The 14,714-nt window shown below is 40.6% G+C and overlaps 1 protein-coding gene across 2 annotated transcripts in view; it reads right to left on the bottom strand.

The window, feature by feature from the left end:
* GLCE (glucuronic acid epimerase) overlaps nucleotides 1-14,714 on the bottom strand; it is a 98,312-nt gene that overhangs the window by 44,850 nt on the left and 38,748 nt on the right. The window contains exon 2 of one of the 2 annotated variants that reach the window (XM_070420325.1): nucleotides 12,625-12,716. The exons of the other annotated variant lie outside the window; for it this stretch is intronic. The gene's annotated coding sequence lies outside the window, so the exon portion shown is untranslated. The remainder of the gene's footprint in view (nucleotides 1-12,624; nucleotides 12,717-14,714) is intronic. 2 annotated transcript variants of the gene reach the window in all.

Below are 14,714 nucleotides of genomic sequence, written 5' to 3' on the forward strand. Positions count from 1 at the left end.
ACAATGTCAGGTAAAACTGATACTGTCAATTGTCATACAAACACGACTGCTTGTAGCTGCCACTTTATTAGTCTCAGGCTCTAAAGAATACTCAATGAAGTTACAAACTTTATCTTCCGAGTCTTCTATAAATAAGGAAGTAGGCTATCATCAAGACCTTAACAGACAAAACCCCACACTTTACTTTTTTATCCCTACTATTCAGGAAAAGGGAAAACAAAATAAAATATATAAATATATACTTCTCCCTGCCCCTTTCACAAAGCTAGGAAAACACTGTCTTATTTATATTTATCTACAAAAAGAATCCGAGAAGGTAGGGCACTATTATTAAGTTATGTTATGTACAGTGACCAGAGCAGTCACTATAGAAAGGTTTGCACCATTCAATTTAAAACTTGCTGGCTTAAATTCAAAGATTGTCATTATCATAACTACAACAAACCGGGGTTTAGCCACACAAATATCAGTGACATAATCACACTTATCAAATAGGATGTTTAAAGAGATATGCTCATGCTGAAGCACACAAGAAAGTCATCTTTCCATTTGTAATGATTTTTAATGCTAACATTTTTCAGAATCTGAATATGTAAATAAAACACTGTTTTGGCTTTTCCCTACTGAAATAGGAGATAATGCTAGAATCTGTATCATGGGTATCAATCATAATTACCCAAGTGATGTCATAGGAATTGCTATCCTTTAAGGCATATCATATTTTTCCAATTTAAGCATATATTTTATGTAATATATTAAGTTCTCAAAAGGATGTATACAGCAAACAAACAGAAAAATCTATTTAAATAACATGGTATCCATGCACATACTCTAATAGATTTAACACAGGTCTTTACCAAACAGAAACAGTAAATATAAAGCTCAAATAGGGTAAAAATCACTCATTAAAACTTTGTTTTTATTTCATTCTGATAAAAGCTAAATATAAGTTAAGAATTCCATTAGTTATTGAATTATACTTTTTTTGCAGTAGTCTTTGAAATTCAAGAAAGTAGGTAACGAGTATTCCACACATTTTAATTAATTCAACTCAATGAAGCAATATATTAAAGTGTTTTTAACCTGTCAGTCCATTTATATATGTATGCATGTATGTATTCATTTATTAAATATGTTATTTATTTATTTATTTATTTATTTATTTATTTATTTATTATTTTAGAGAGAGTGGGAGAGAGAGGGATAAAAACATTGATGAGAGAAACATCATCAATCGGCTGCCTCCTGCACACCTCTACTGAGAATTGAGCCTGCAACCTGGGCATGTGGCCTGATCAGAAATTAAACTGGTGACCTCTTAGTTCCTGGGTCGACCCTGACCCACATCAGCGGGGCTTTGTCAGTCAATTTAAATGTTTATGTAAAGAGGCCAAGTTTTTTTTTTTTTTTTAATATATTTTATTGATTTTTTACAGAGAGGAAGGGAGAGGGATAGAGAGTTAGAAACATCGATGAGAGAGAAACATCAATCAGCTGCCTCCTGCACATCTCCTACTAGGGATGTGCCCGCAACCCAGGTACATGCCCTTGACCAGAATCGAACCTGGGACCTTTCAGTCCGCAGGCCGACGCTCCATCCACTGAGCCAAACCGGTTTCGGCATGAGGCCAAGTTTAAAACCATGAATTTGTAATATCTTTCACTGAAGTTAACTGATTAATTTTAAGGACATACCAAAAGTTGCATGTGTTGACAGATATCTGAAGAAAGTATCTGGTTTTCTTTGTTCATTTGATAGCTAAAGGAGAAAAGATCTTATTTAAGACCCTAAAATTTCTTTTCCTAAAGTGACATTTGTCAAACCAAAGCCAACCTTTAGCACTAACAGAATTTATTTCATTTTACCTTCTCTTGAATGTCTTTTCAGTCCAAGATGTAACTTATAAATAGATTCTTACAAAGAAATCCTGTTTTGGACAGCAATGGAATTATCATTCAAATACTCAGCTATATAAAAAATTATACATTCATTCTACTGCAATAAGCATAGAAAACCAAAACTCATATATGGAAATGTGTATTTTTATTATAAAATATAGCCAAACATTCAGAGATGATGGCAACTAGTTCAATCAAAAATATATTGGGAAAAAAACACACAAACCAACAACAAACCCTCTATCCACGTGGTTTATCACATAAGGAGAAAATTAGGAGATATAAAAGGGACCAGCTGCCCCTTCACAAACAGATGGATGGCATATCCATACCATTAGTCATTGGGAAAATTAAAACAAGATACTACTACACATACAGCGGAACAGCTATAAGACAAAACAAACTGACAAGTACTGAAGGCCATGCAGAGCAACAGAACTCTTATACACTGGTGGTAGGAATGCAAAATTGTATAGCTACTAGGAAAAAAGTTTGTCAGTTTCTTCTAAATTAAATATACAGTTACACTAAGGTAGATAATCCCACTCTCAGGTATTTACCCAAATGAAATTAAAGCAAAGACAAAGAAACACACACACACACACACACACACACACACACACACGCGCGCGCGCGCGTACAAAACACCTTTATATAAATGTTTGTAGTAGGTTATTCATAACTGCCCAAAGCTGGAAACAATTCAAATTTCCCTCAACAGGTAAATGGATACACAAACTGTGGTAATACAATTGAATGCTAATCAGCAATAAAAAAAAGACAAACTAATGATTTATGCAACAGATGGATGAATTAAATGCATTTTATCAAGTGAAAGAGGCCAGTGATTCCATTTATATGAAATTCTGGAAAAGGCTAACTAAAGGACATGGAAAATACATCAGTGGTTGGTAGGGTTTAGGGTAGGAAGAGGGGCTGACCACAAAGGGGCAACACAAGGGAATTTAGAGGATGATGGAACTGTTGTTGGTAAATACATGACTATGCATTTCTCAAAACCAATACATAGTTTGAATTTTACATGATACAAATTAAACCAAACCAAACCAAACCAAACAAACCAGGGTGTCGAGGAAGCCAAAGATGGAATCCAAACTATGACAAATGAATCTAACTGTATTACAAATGAATGACACAGCAGACTGAAGGAGATATGAAAAAAAAGAGCATTTTGGAAAAGAGCATTTTGGCTGGATACTGTGAGAGTAAAGATAAAGAAGAACTGTACATAAACACTGTATTGTGTTTGGTAAATTTGTTTCTCACAGGAGTATGGGTAGCAATTCTAAAACTACTATATATATAGCAAATATGTAAATGTAGTTACAAATAAGCAAAAGAGGAATGCTAGAATAACCCCTATGGGTGCTAGATTGGATTTATAGTTATCAGTATAAACTAATTTATTTTCTGTATATACAGATAGATAGTACATACAGAAATAGCCATAAATAAAAATATATATATATCCCACATTCAAAGGCTGTTAAATCGTGTTGTTTATCCCTATCTTCAGAAAAAAAATCACTTCTACTGTCGTGGTAAACAACCTGCTTCCCTATTTATAATGGTCTGGCCCTCTAGCAACTTCAGCATGAAATTAGAGCTAATTTGCCTACAAACATCAGATGGTCATAATAATCTGGCCATTCAGTGTATATAGGGTGGGGTAAAAGGTTTACAGATGTGAGTACAAGAAATTGTTATTCTTGTATTGTTATTTATTAATTACTAGAGGACCCTTGGCCTGCGGGGATCAGGCCAAAACCGGCTCTCCGACATCCCCCAAGGGGTTCCAGATTGTGAGAGGGCGCAGGCCAGGCCGAGGGACCCCACCAGTGCACAATTGGGACCACGGGAGGGCTCTATTGTCCTATTTTCTTCGCCTCGAATCTGACAGTTCCTCATCTTTCCTTGTATTTCATTACCTTCACATTTTCAAAGACTGCTGATCAGGTATTTTGTCCGGCCCATCTCACCAGTCCCCATCAGGGCCAACCAGGGCTGTCTCACCCAGTCCCAATCAGGGCAATTGGAGCCAGCCAGCCAGGGAGGGACTATGGGAGGTTGGCCGGCTAGGGAGGGACCATGGGAAGGCTCCAGGGTGCATCCCGCCCATCTCACCCAGTCCTGATCAGCCGGACCCCAGCAGCAAGCTAACCTACTGGTCGGAACGTCTGCCCTCTGGTGGTCAGTGCGCATCACTGGTCGAACAATAGGATACTTAGCATATTAAGCTTTTATTATATAGGACTGTATTATTTTCTATTCAAACATATGGGTTAGTACATAAGCATACATTTCCTACCTTTGACATCTGAAAGGCCTAGAAGCAGTAACATTTCAGTAGCAATGAGCACATCTAGTACCCAGAAGTTGGTTTCTAAATACTGTTTTCCAATAAGATGGACCTGGGCGCCTTGGAGAAGTGGGTAATTACAGGCCTGGGGCAGGGAAAATACAACATGAGCCTAGAGCAGTGATGGCGAACCTATGACACGCATGTCAGAGGTGACACGTGAACTCATTTTTTGGTTGATTTTTCTTTGTTAAATGGCATTTAAATATATAATATCAAAAATATAAGTCTTTGTTTTAGTATGGTTGCAAATATCAAAAAATTTCTATATGTGACATGGCACCAGAGTTAAGTTAGGGTTTTTCAAAATGCTGACACGCTGAGCTTAAAAGGTTCGCCATCACTGGCCTAAAGCATCTTGTAGAGCCAGAAAGTAAGAAATAACTTAAAACAACAACAGCAACACATACAAAACATGCTGAAAGGACACAGCAGCAACCTTCAAAGGGCTCACAGTGGCCAAAGCTCGAAAAATTTGAGTAACAAAATAAATAACAATAGCACTGATTCTACTACAAAGAATAAAATATCCATGAGTGTGCACGGATATAAATAAATGATTAAATAAAATAAATGTGAGGAGAAACAACTCTTTTTTACAGATGAATTATAATTAATAAATGTAGAAGGAAGAAATGAAATAGGAAATCATCATTAGAATTTCAGAGTAATAACTGCTACATTCAAAACCCACAAGTTATTGCTAAAATCAGTGGCCAAAATTTTAAGGAGAAACAGTACTATTTGTGTAACCTCAAAATATTCTGCGCCCCCCCCCCCCCAAATATTTATTAAAATTAAGAGAAAACAGTAACTTTACAGTGGAGAAATCTGGCAGACATCACCAAAATCAAGTGATCAAGGTTAATAACATCATCAGTAATGAGTCATATTGACATCATGTAACCCCTGATATCATGCACTGAGAAGGACACATCAACCTTCTGGCATTTTTCAAAAAATCTGTAAGTTCAATCTAACTATGAGAAAACATCAGAGAAAACCAAATTGAATGATATTCTACAAAATACCTGATCAGCAGTCTTTGAAAATGTGAAGGTAATGAAATACAAGGAAAGATGAGGAACTGTCAGATTAGAGGTGATGAAGAAAATAGGACAATAAATATAATGTGGGATCCTGGAAAAAGGACATTAGTGGAAAAATTGGTGAAATCCTAATAAAGTCTGTACTTTAGTATTCATTGATGATCCTTAGGTTCTGATCACTGTACCAAGGTTATATAAGATGTTAACATTAGGGGAAGCTGAGTGAAGAATACACAAAAGCTCTGTATCTTTAGAACTTAATTGTATATCTAAAATTATTCCAAAATAAATATTTTTAAAAAGGAAGCTTTAAAAAAATTGCCTTTATTCCTCTCTTTCAAATGTGTAATCTTTCTTGATAGCAAATTATGTGAATAAAATTATTTTTATTCTAAAAAACATTATTTTGGTAGAAAATGAAATGACTATGTACAAAGAAAAGCTTTAAAAAATATATTACCTCAAGTTTTTTGTTTTTGTTTTTGTTTTTTAAAGAAAACCCCATAGTGGTCAATCAAATTAAGATGTTTTTACATTATCTCCTGTGAGGATAAACCTTAGAGGTTCATTTCCAAACGAGTTTCTTTATTGACCTAAGGCTGTGCAATGGCATTGGTCAGGATTACAAAATTAAAAAGTTGACTGCTATAGACTCTTTTGTGTCACCTCAAAAATTCATGTTAAAATCCTAACTCCCAAGGTGATGGTATTTGAAGGTGGGACCTTAGGGAGGTGATTAAGGCCTCTCCTTCATAAATGGGATTAATGCCCTTAAAAAGAGGCCCCAGAGAGCTCCCCTCACCTCTTCTACTACGTGAAGGCACATTGAAAAGACAGTCATCTATGAACCAGAAAGCAGGTCTTCACTAGACATCAAATTTGCTGGCACCTTGATCTTGAACTTCCCAGCCTCTAAAACTGTGAGAAGTAAATTTCCATTGTTTATAAGCTTCCCAGTTATTTTGTTATAGCAGCCAGACAGACTAAGACACTGACATTATTTATTAGTCTGAAAATCATGAATGATATGAACAGAAAAAAATCTAAAGTCCACCCAAGTCCTTTCTTATTCAGCCATATAAAAGATAAGCAGCATAGTCCATCTACAGAAGAAATTCTGCCCTGTTTTTAATACACATATTTAATTTCAATGAGACTGTCAAACTGGCAATGGCTCAGTATTTGATTTTTAAAATTTTATATTGACCTAGAAAAGTAAGATTGTAATAATAGGGGATTATATGGAAGAAAAAACCAAATTGTGAACTTTTCTATAAATTTATTTTTAATTCTTTTACTTTTAAATACCATACTTAAATGTAAATCAGGGAAGATTTTTTTTTTTTTTTTTAATTTCAGAGAGGAAAGAAGAGGGAGAGAGAGATAGAAACATCAATGATGAGATAGTATCATTGATCAGCTGCCTCCTGCACACACCCCATCTCCTCACTGGGGATGGAGCCTGCAACCTGGATATGTTCCTGACCCAGAATCAAACCATGACCTCCTGGTCCATGGGTCGCTGCTCAACCACTGAGCCACACCATCGGCTGGGCAGAGAAGATTTTTTTTTTAAAAAAGCTGTCTTAACTCCTAGAGTGCTGGAGAGCACGACTGCACTCCTCCTGTCTTTTGCCAAAAGTGCCGAGAGCACTATCAAAGCTTCGAAATGGCGTCCAGTTCTAAGTCTGCTTTTATTAGTGATGGTGATATTGCTAAATATGTCAATGTAGTAAAGGTTTTCTTAAGTTTTTGAATATGTAACTTCATTTACTTGCGATTCATAATTTTTTTCCTACACTGCTGTAAAATCAGCAAAAATGCCTTGGCAATTTTAGCATAGTTCCTGGGATATTGGTTGGCACTCAAAGGGTTAAGATATGATCTTGATAGAGGCAAAAAGCTTTAGCAGTACCTTCTTATATCATCTATCATTTAAAATGGAATTCTTTTGCATGAGTCTCAGTCTATAAGTCAGATAGGTACTTTACAAATGCAATTCAGTTTAGACCACAACTAAATACACACACTACTATGGTGGCCTCGTTCACATATTCAAGCTATTCCTATCAATTCTTCTGTAGTTTAATTTTATCATAATTCATATGTGTAAACACTTTGATTCTAAATCTATACTGATCCTATATAATAAAAGGCTAATATGCAAATCGACCGAACGGCGGAACGACCAGTCGCTATGACGTGCACTGACCACCAGGGGGAAGACGCTCAATGCAGGAGCTGCCCCCTGGTGGTCAGTGCACTCCCACAGGGGGAGTGCCACTCAGCGAGAAGGCAGGCTCATGGCTGGTGAGTGCAGCAGCGGTGGTGGGAGCCTCTCCCACTTCCGCGGCAGCGCTAAGGACCCCTCGGGGGATATCCAACTGCCGGCTTAGGCCTGCTCCCTGCCTAAGTTGGCAGTTGGACATCCCCCGAGGGGTCCTGGACTGCAAGAGGGCGCAGGCTGAGCAAAGGGACCCCCCCTCCGGTGCACAAATGTCATGCACCGAGCCTCTAGTCTACAGTAATAAAAGAGAAACATGGTAATTAGTGTACGACCGCTACCCTTCCCATTGGCTAATCAGCATATCCTTATGCAAATTAACACTTGGAGTGCGGGAAACGAGTTAAGTCGGCTCGGGTGAATTGCGCGTACTCCGCGGGAGCCGTCTTTAACTCGGTTCATATAGATTTGCGGTGGAGTGCGGGAAACGTGTAAACTCGGGCCGATTGTAACTGCGTATTACCAAATATTTGTTTGTAATCCACCCTTTTGGTGGATGGAACAAAACCAAAAGACAGAGCCATCTTATACTTTGGCGGGAAATTCACCCGCACTCCAAGTGTTAACTGTCAGCCAAGGTGGCGGCCGGCACCCAGGCACTGAAGCGAACAGGGAGGCTTGCTTGCTCCACTGATGGCAAACTCCAACGTTCCCTGCCTGACTTGCCAGCCTCTCAGCTGCAACTCTAAGCAACTATGTTGCAAATATAGAAGCTAAACAAAACCCTAGAAACCGGCTTTCAGTCAGCCGGGCTTCAGCCAGCCAGACTGCAACATTGTATCAAATACAGAAGGTAAAGGCCAGAAACCTGCTTTCAGCAGCGAGACCTCAGAGCTAAAGCTGGCCCAGAATAGAAAAGAAAAAAAGGAGCATTTGAGCTTCAGTCACCCGCCAGCCTGAAAACGGCCCTCAGCCCCTCAGCCAGACTGGCCAGGCACCCCAGTGGGGACCCCCACCCTGATCCAGGACACCCTTTAGGGCAAACCAGCCGGCCCCTACCCATGCACCAGGCCTCTATTCTATATAGTAAAAGGGTAATATGCCTCCTGGCACCGGGATCAGCGGAGCAGCGAGGCTCCTGGCACCGGGATCAGCGTGACAGGGGGCAGCGCCCAAACCCCCTGATCGCCCTGCGGCTCTGTGTGTGACAGGGGGCGGGGCCACAACCTCCCTATCTGCCCTGCTCTGTTCATGACAGGGGAAGGCGCCCCAACCCCCTGATCAGCCCTGCTCTGTGCCTGATAGGGGGGAGCTCCCCAACCCCCTGTAATTAGTGTACGACCGCTACCCTTCCCATTGGCTAATCAGCATATCCTTATGCAAATTAACTGTCACCCTGCGGCTCTGTGTTTGACAGGGTGCGGCGCCCCAACCCCCCCCCCCCCCCCCCACTGGCCCTGCTCTGTGTGTGACAGGGTAGAGCCATAACCTCCCCATTGGCTCTGCCCTGAGTGTGACAGGGTGCAGCGCCCCAACCCCCTGATCCGCCCTGCTCTGTGTGTGACAGGGGGCGGTGCCCCAACTCCCCTATCGGCCCTACTCTGTGCATGACAGGGGGGAGCTCCTCAACCCCCTGATGGGCCCTGCTCTGTGCGTGACAGGGGGGAGCTCCCCAACCCCCTGATCGACCCTGCTCTGTGAGTGACAGGGGGCAGCGCCCCAACCCCCTGATCGGCCCTGCTCTGTGAGTGACAGGGGGCAGCGCCCCAACCCCGATCGGCCCTGTTCTGTGACAGGGGGCAGCGCCCCAACCCCCTGATTGGCCCTGCTCTGTGCGTGACGGGGTGGCGCTGCAACCTCCCCATCGACCCTGCCTTGAGTGTGACAGGGGGCGGTGCCCCAACCCCCCAATCGGCCCTACCCTGAGCGTGACTGAGGGTGGCATTGCAACCTCCCGATCCGCCCTGCTCTGTGCATGACAGGGGGCGGCGCCCCAACTCCCCAATTGGCCCTGCTCTAAGCCTGACCAGGGGCTGCACCTAGGGATTGGGCATGCCCTCTGCCACCCAGGAGCAGGCCTAAGCCAGCAGGCTGTTATCTCCCGAGGGGTCCCAGACTGCGATAGGGCACAGGCCGGACTGGGGGACCCCCTTCACCCCCAAGTGAACAAATTTTTGTGCACTGGGCCTCTAGTATAAATATAAAATGCATGATGGTATAAAACAAAGATATTCTTACAGATAAATTACCTTTCCCACTTTTAAAAAGGAAATTTTAAAAAGTTTTAAATTTGCTTTTTAGAACACAAGCAAAGATACCTCACAGAAGTCTGTTAGCAATTCAAATATATCTCAGGTTATGCATGACATAATAGAGGGTGTTTTTCAAATCAAATAGTTCTTAAGAGATGAAGACTTCAGAAACTTATTTTATTTTGTTAAAATTACTTAGAAATTAGCAAAAAATGTCTTTTAAAGATTTTGGTTTCCAAAACAAATTTAAAACAAGAGAAATATCTTTATCATGCATTTCATTTGATAATATATTTCATTTGATATTGCTTAGAGATTCTAATTTATTTATCATATTTTAAAAATACAGTTTTTTCTTCAGTCAAGAGATTCCTGAGAAGCTTAGCAAATATTTTATAGGCTAGCTAGGCTCAAATTTTAATCTCTCCTCCTATTTTATGTTTTTTAACACTCATAATTTTAGGAATCACAAACAGGTATAAGTGATTCAATATAAACCTCAGAGATAAATAAAATTTCCATTTTACCCACTAAACATAGTTTTATATCAGAATGTTTTCATTTAAAACTTCATACACTCTAAACCACTATGTTACTAGGATAGATATTAAAAACACATAATCATTATTCTCAAAATATTACTAATTCTGTTTAAATTTACCAAGAAACACAAGCTATAAATACATCGGTATGAAATTTTTTTAGAGAGGAACAAGTGTGACTTTTATCATATAAACTTTTATTTTTGAAAATCTAAGCAAAATCAAGACTTTTACTTAGAAATAACACTTGGCATTTAGCTGCTCACAGCATTGTCTTATTTGTAAAATCAATTATCTCAGAAAATTAATACCTCTTCTTAAGAAATAATACCAGATCCTTCACTTTTCACCTTTTTTCTCCATTCTCTCAAGCTTAACCTCCTGTGGCAAAGGTAGGGGTAGGAGCACACCTACTCAAATGCATATTCAAATCATCAATTAGTTTTCATACCTGACAACACTTACTGACAACTGAAAATTGGTTAACTATCACTTCACATATTATAATTATACAGCATAGTAAGAAAACCTGATTTAATCACCTAGGCCAAGGGTCAGCAAAATTTTCTTAATGAGCCAGATTTTAGGCTTGCAGGTCACAGAGACACTGTTGCAACTAATAAGCTCTGCCAATGTCGTGTTAAGTCAGCCGTAGACAACATGTAATTAATGGGTGGATTATGTTCCAATAAACCTTTATTTACCAAAACTGGTGAGTGGCCTGTAGGCCATAGCTTACCAACTACTGTACTAGGCAAACAGATCTGATTATCAATATATAACACCTCCAGTAAACATTATAATCATACTAGAGGCCCGGTGCACAAAAATTTGTGCACTCGGGAGGGTCCTTCAGCCCGGCCTGTGCCCTCTCACAGTCTGGGATCCCTTGGGGAATGACCACCTGCTGCCTTAGGCCCGCTCCCTAGGGCATTGGGCCTAAGCTGGCAGTCAGACATCCCTCTGGCAGCCCGGGAGCCCTCAGGGGATATCCACTTGCCAGCGGGGAGCAGGCCTAGCTGCAGTTGGACATCCTTAGTGCTACTGAGGAGGCGGGAAAGGCTCCCACCACCACCACTGTACTGGCAGCCGTCAGCCTGGCTTGTGGCTGAGCAGAGCTCCCCCTGTGGGAGCATAATGACCACCAGGGAGCAGCTCCAGCATTGAGCGTCTGCCCCCTGGTGGTCAGTGTGTGTCATAGGGACCAGTGATTCCCAGTCACTCTGCTGTTATGGTCAATTTGCATATTACCCTTTTATTATATAGGATAGAAGCCTGGTGCATGGGTGGGGGCCGGCTGATTTGCCCTGAAGGGTGTCCCGGATCAGGGTGGGGGTCCCGATGGGGTGCCTGGCCAGCCTGGGTGAGGGGCTGATGGCTGTTTGCAGGCTAGCCACAGCCCCTTCAGCGTGGGGGTCCCCCCTGGAGTGCCTGGCCAGCCTGGGTGAGGGGTTGGGGGCCGTTTTCAGGCTGGCTAAGCCCCCCAGCGGGGACCCTCACCCCATGAGGGTTTGGCCAGCTTGGGTGAGGGGCTGATGCTGTTTGCAGGCCAGCCACAACCCCCAGCCACCCAAACTCCCAGTGGAGGCTGGCTGGAAGCAGGTATCTGGGATTTATTTAGCTTCTATAATTGAAACTTTGTTGCTATGAACAGAGGCCTCAGCTGGCTCAGGGCTGGCGGGAAGCTTGGCTTCCTCCATCGCCCAGGCAACCAAGCCTCTGGCTTGCTCCAGCTCCCTGGCTTCGGGCCGCCATCTTGGTTGGGTTAATTTGCATATAGTCGCTCTGATTGGCTGGTGGGCGTGGCTTAGTGCGTAGCAAAGGTCAATTAGCATCTTTGTCTTTTATTAGTGTAGATATTCCCCTCATATCTGGAAATTGCTACATGGAACATTAGCTATTAAAATCATAAAAGAACCATGAAAATATTTTCTTAGATCAGAATCTCTGGTAGATTGAAAAGTTTTAATAAAGCACACATTAGAATATAAGTTTGAGCCTGGCTGGTGTGGCTAAGTGGTTGAGTGTCAACCCAGGAACCAAGAGGTCACCATTTCAATTTCTGGTCAGGGCACATGCCCAGGTTGCAGGCTCGATCCCCAGCAGTGGAAGTGCAAGAGGCAGTTGGTCAATGAAGTTTCTCTCTGAGCAATGTTTCTATCTGTCTATCCCTCTCCCTTCCTCTCTCTCTAAAATTCAATAAAAACATATTTAAAATATACATATATACTAAAAATGTATAGTAAGGATGTGATTAAATCTTATTAAATAATCTTACCTTAATTAAATGAAAGAATCTAAACTCTAGTACATGTCTGGTTTCAAACTCAAAATATTTTTTGATCAAAACTTCACTTTCTTGTGAAATTCCTGGAGAAACAAAATTGAAAACCTTTGTTAACCAATACTGGATAAAATGGGGTAATCATATTCCAACCTGTCTCTCTGAGTGAATGTAGCTACAAGATCTGGATAGAATACATGGAGCATCTACTTGAGGACCCTGAAAAGTAAACAGTAGCAAGCAGGTTGGGTAAGAAGACCAGAATTTGAAATATCACTGAAAGAGCATTTTGTTTCCTACTGGTTTCTCCCAGCCTGAACTTAATACAACTCCACCCAGAAGTATGCATTAGCGTAGAGAAAGCTTCAGAAATCTTCTGGTGCTCGCTCTGGGAAAGGGAAAGGGACCTCCTTACACCAAAATGTGTGGGAATACCTCCCCTCTTTTTTTCTCCATTCTCTCAAGCTTAAATTAGCCTCCGGTGGCAGCTGTGGCAATAGAAGTCATTGGGACCCCAAGACTCTGATGGAGGGGAACACTTTCCTCTCTGATCGGAGTAGCTGTGGGCCCAAGAGGATGTGATGAATCCCTATTGCTTTTTTTCTCTCCCTCTGTCCTCCTGCCACTTGGCCCTAGATAAGGGCACAACTGTAGATAATGCACATTGGAGAGGGATAAGTAAAGCCCTATCTTTCTGGTCAGATGGAGAAAGGAGAGTTGCAACAAATCAGAAAGCACTGGGAGATTCCAGAGAAGGAGCAGCTTGGGAAAGCAACATTTCAAAATTGTTTATGAACCACTGGGCTTACCCTCAAGCAGCACATGTGTGGATTTGACCCAAATAACATAGACTTTGAGACTTGAACTATGAGACAGACCACTACCAAGTTCCAGATTAGCCAATGGGTGGTGCACATGTGGGACAGTGCAAACAGCATGGCAAAGTCCTTGAAAATTGAACTGATGTTGTAACCACTATCCACAAGAACATACAGCCTGAACCTAACTGGGCTGATAGCATACTAAACAAATGCATCAACATTATACATGGGATTTAAACAAAACCTAAAGTTTCATATCATAAGAGTCAAAATGCCCAGGATAGAATCCAAAATTACTTGACATAAGAACCAGGAAAATCTCAACTTGCATGGGAAAAGATACCCACACCAAGGAAGAACAGATACTGAAATTATCTGAGGAAGATATAAAGAAACATAAAAGCAACTATTTAGAATGTTTTACCAAGTAAGAGCAAACATTCTTTACACATGTGGAAAAATAAAAAGACTCAGAAAACAAATAGAAGGTATAAAGAACCAAATGCAAATCTTAGAAGTAGAAAAATATCAATAACCAAAATTAAAAGCTCACTAGATGAGCTCAATAGTAGAATGGAGACTACAAAAGAAAAAGTCAGTGAACTTAGTATAGATGAATAGAAATTATCTAAGGTGAACACTAGAGGAAAAAAGGCTGAAAAAAAAAGAAGAATGCCTTAAATTCAACATTTGTGATACCAAGTATTCCAGCAAGAGAGAACAAAGAGTTCAATGTCATAAAAATATCTTAAAAAAATATTTTCCAAATGTGTTGGAGGGCATAAAATAATCTGTAAGATTTACGACACTCAGCAAACCCTCGACCAGAATAAATACAAAGGAATCCATGGCAAGACATATACTAATTAAACTTTAGAAAATTGAAGACAAAAAAATATCTTGAAATGAAGATGAAGATGAAATAAAGACATTCTTAGATGAAGAAAAACAAGAGAATAAGTTGACATCAGAACTGCTTTAAAAGAATTGCTAAAGGAAGTTCTTCCAACAGATGGTAAATGATACCATAAGGAAACTTTGATACATCAGGAATAAAGAGTGAGTAGCATAATTGTTAATTATCTGAGTAAATATAGTAGACTATTCTTATGTTCTTTAGGTCTTTAAAATAAATTTGTTAGTTGAAAGCAAAAAAGTATATTATCTGATGGGGCTTCCAACATATCTATATATATAAAAGCCTAAGCGACAGTCCGACCGTCCGACCAGTAGTTATGATGCGCAATGACCACCAGGGGGGCA

The sequence above is a fragment of the Myotis yumanensis genome, unplaced genomic scaffold (genome assembly GCF_028538775.1).
Source record: "Myotis yumanensis isolate MYYU_CA2020_CCGP unplaced genomic scaffold, mMyoYum1.0.hap1 SCAF_1, whole genome shotgun sequence".
Lineage (NCBI taxonomy): Eukaryota > Metazoa > Chordata > Mammalia > Chiroptera > Vespertilionidae > Myotis > Myotis yumanensis.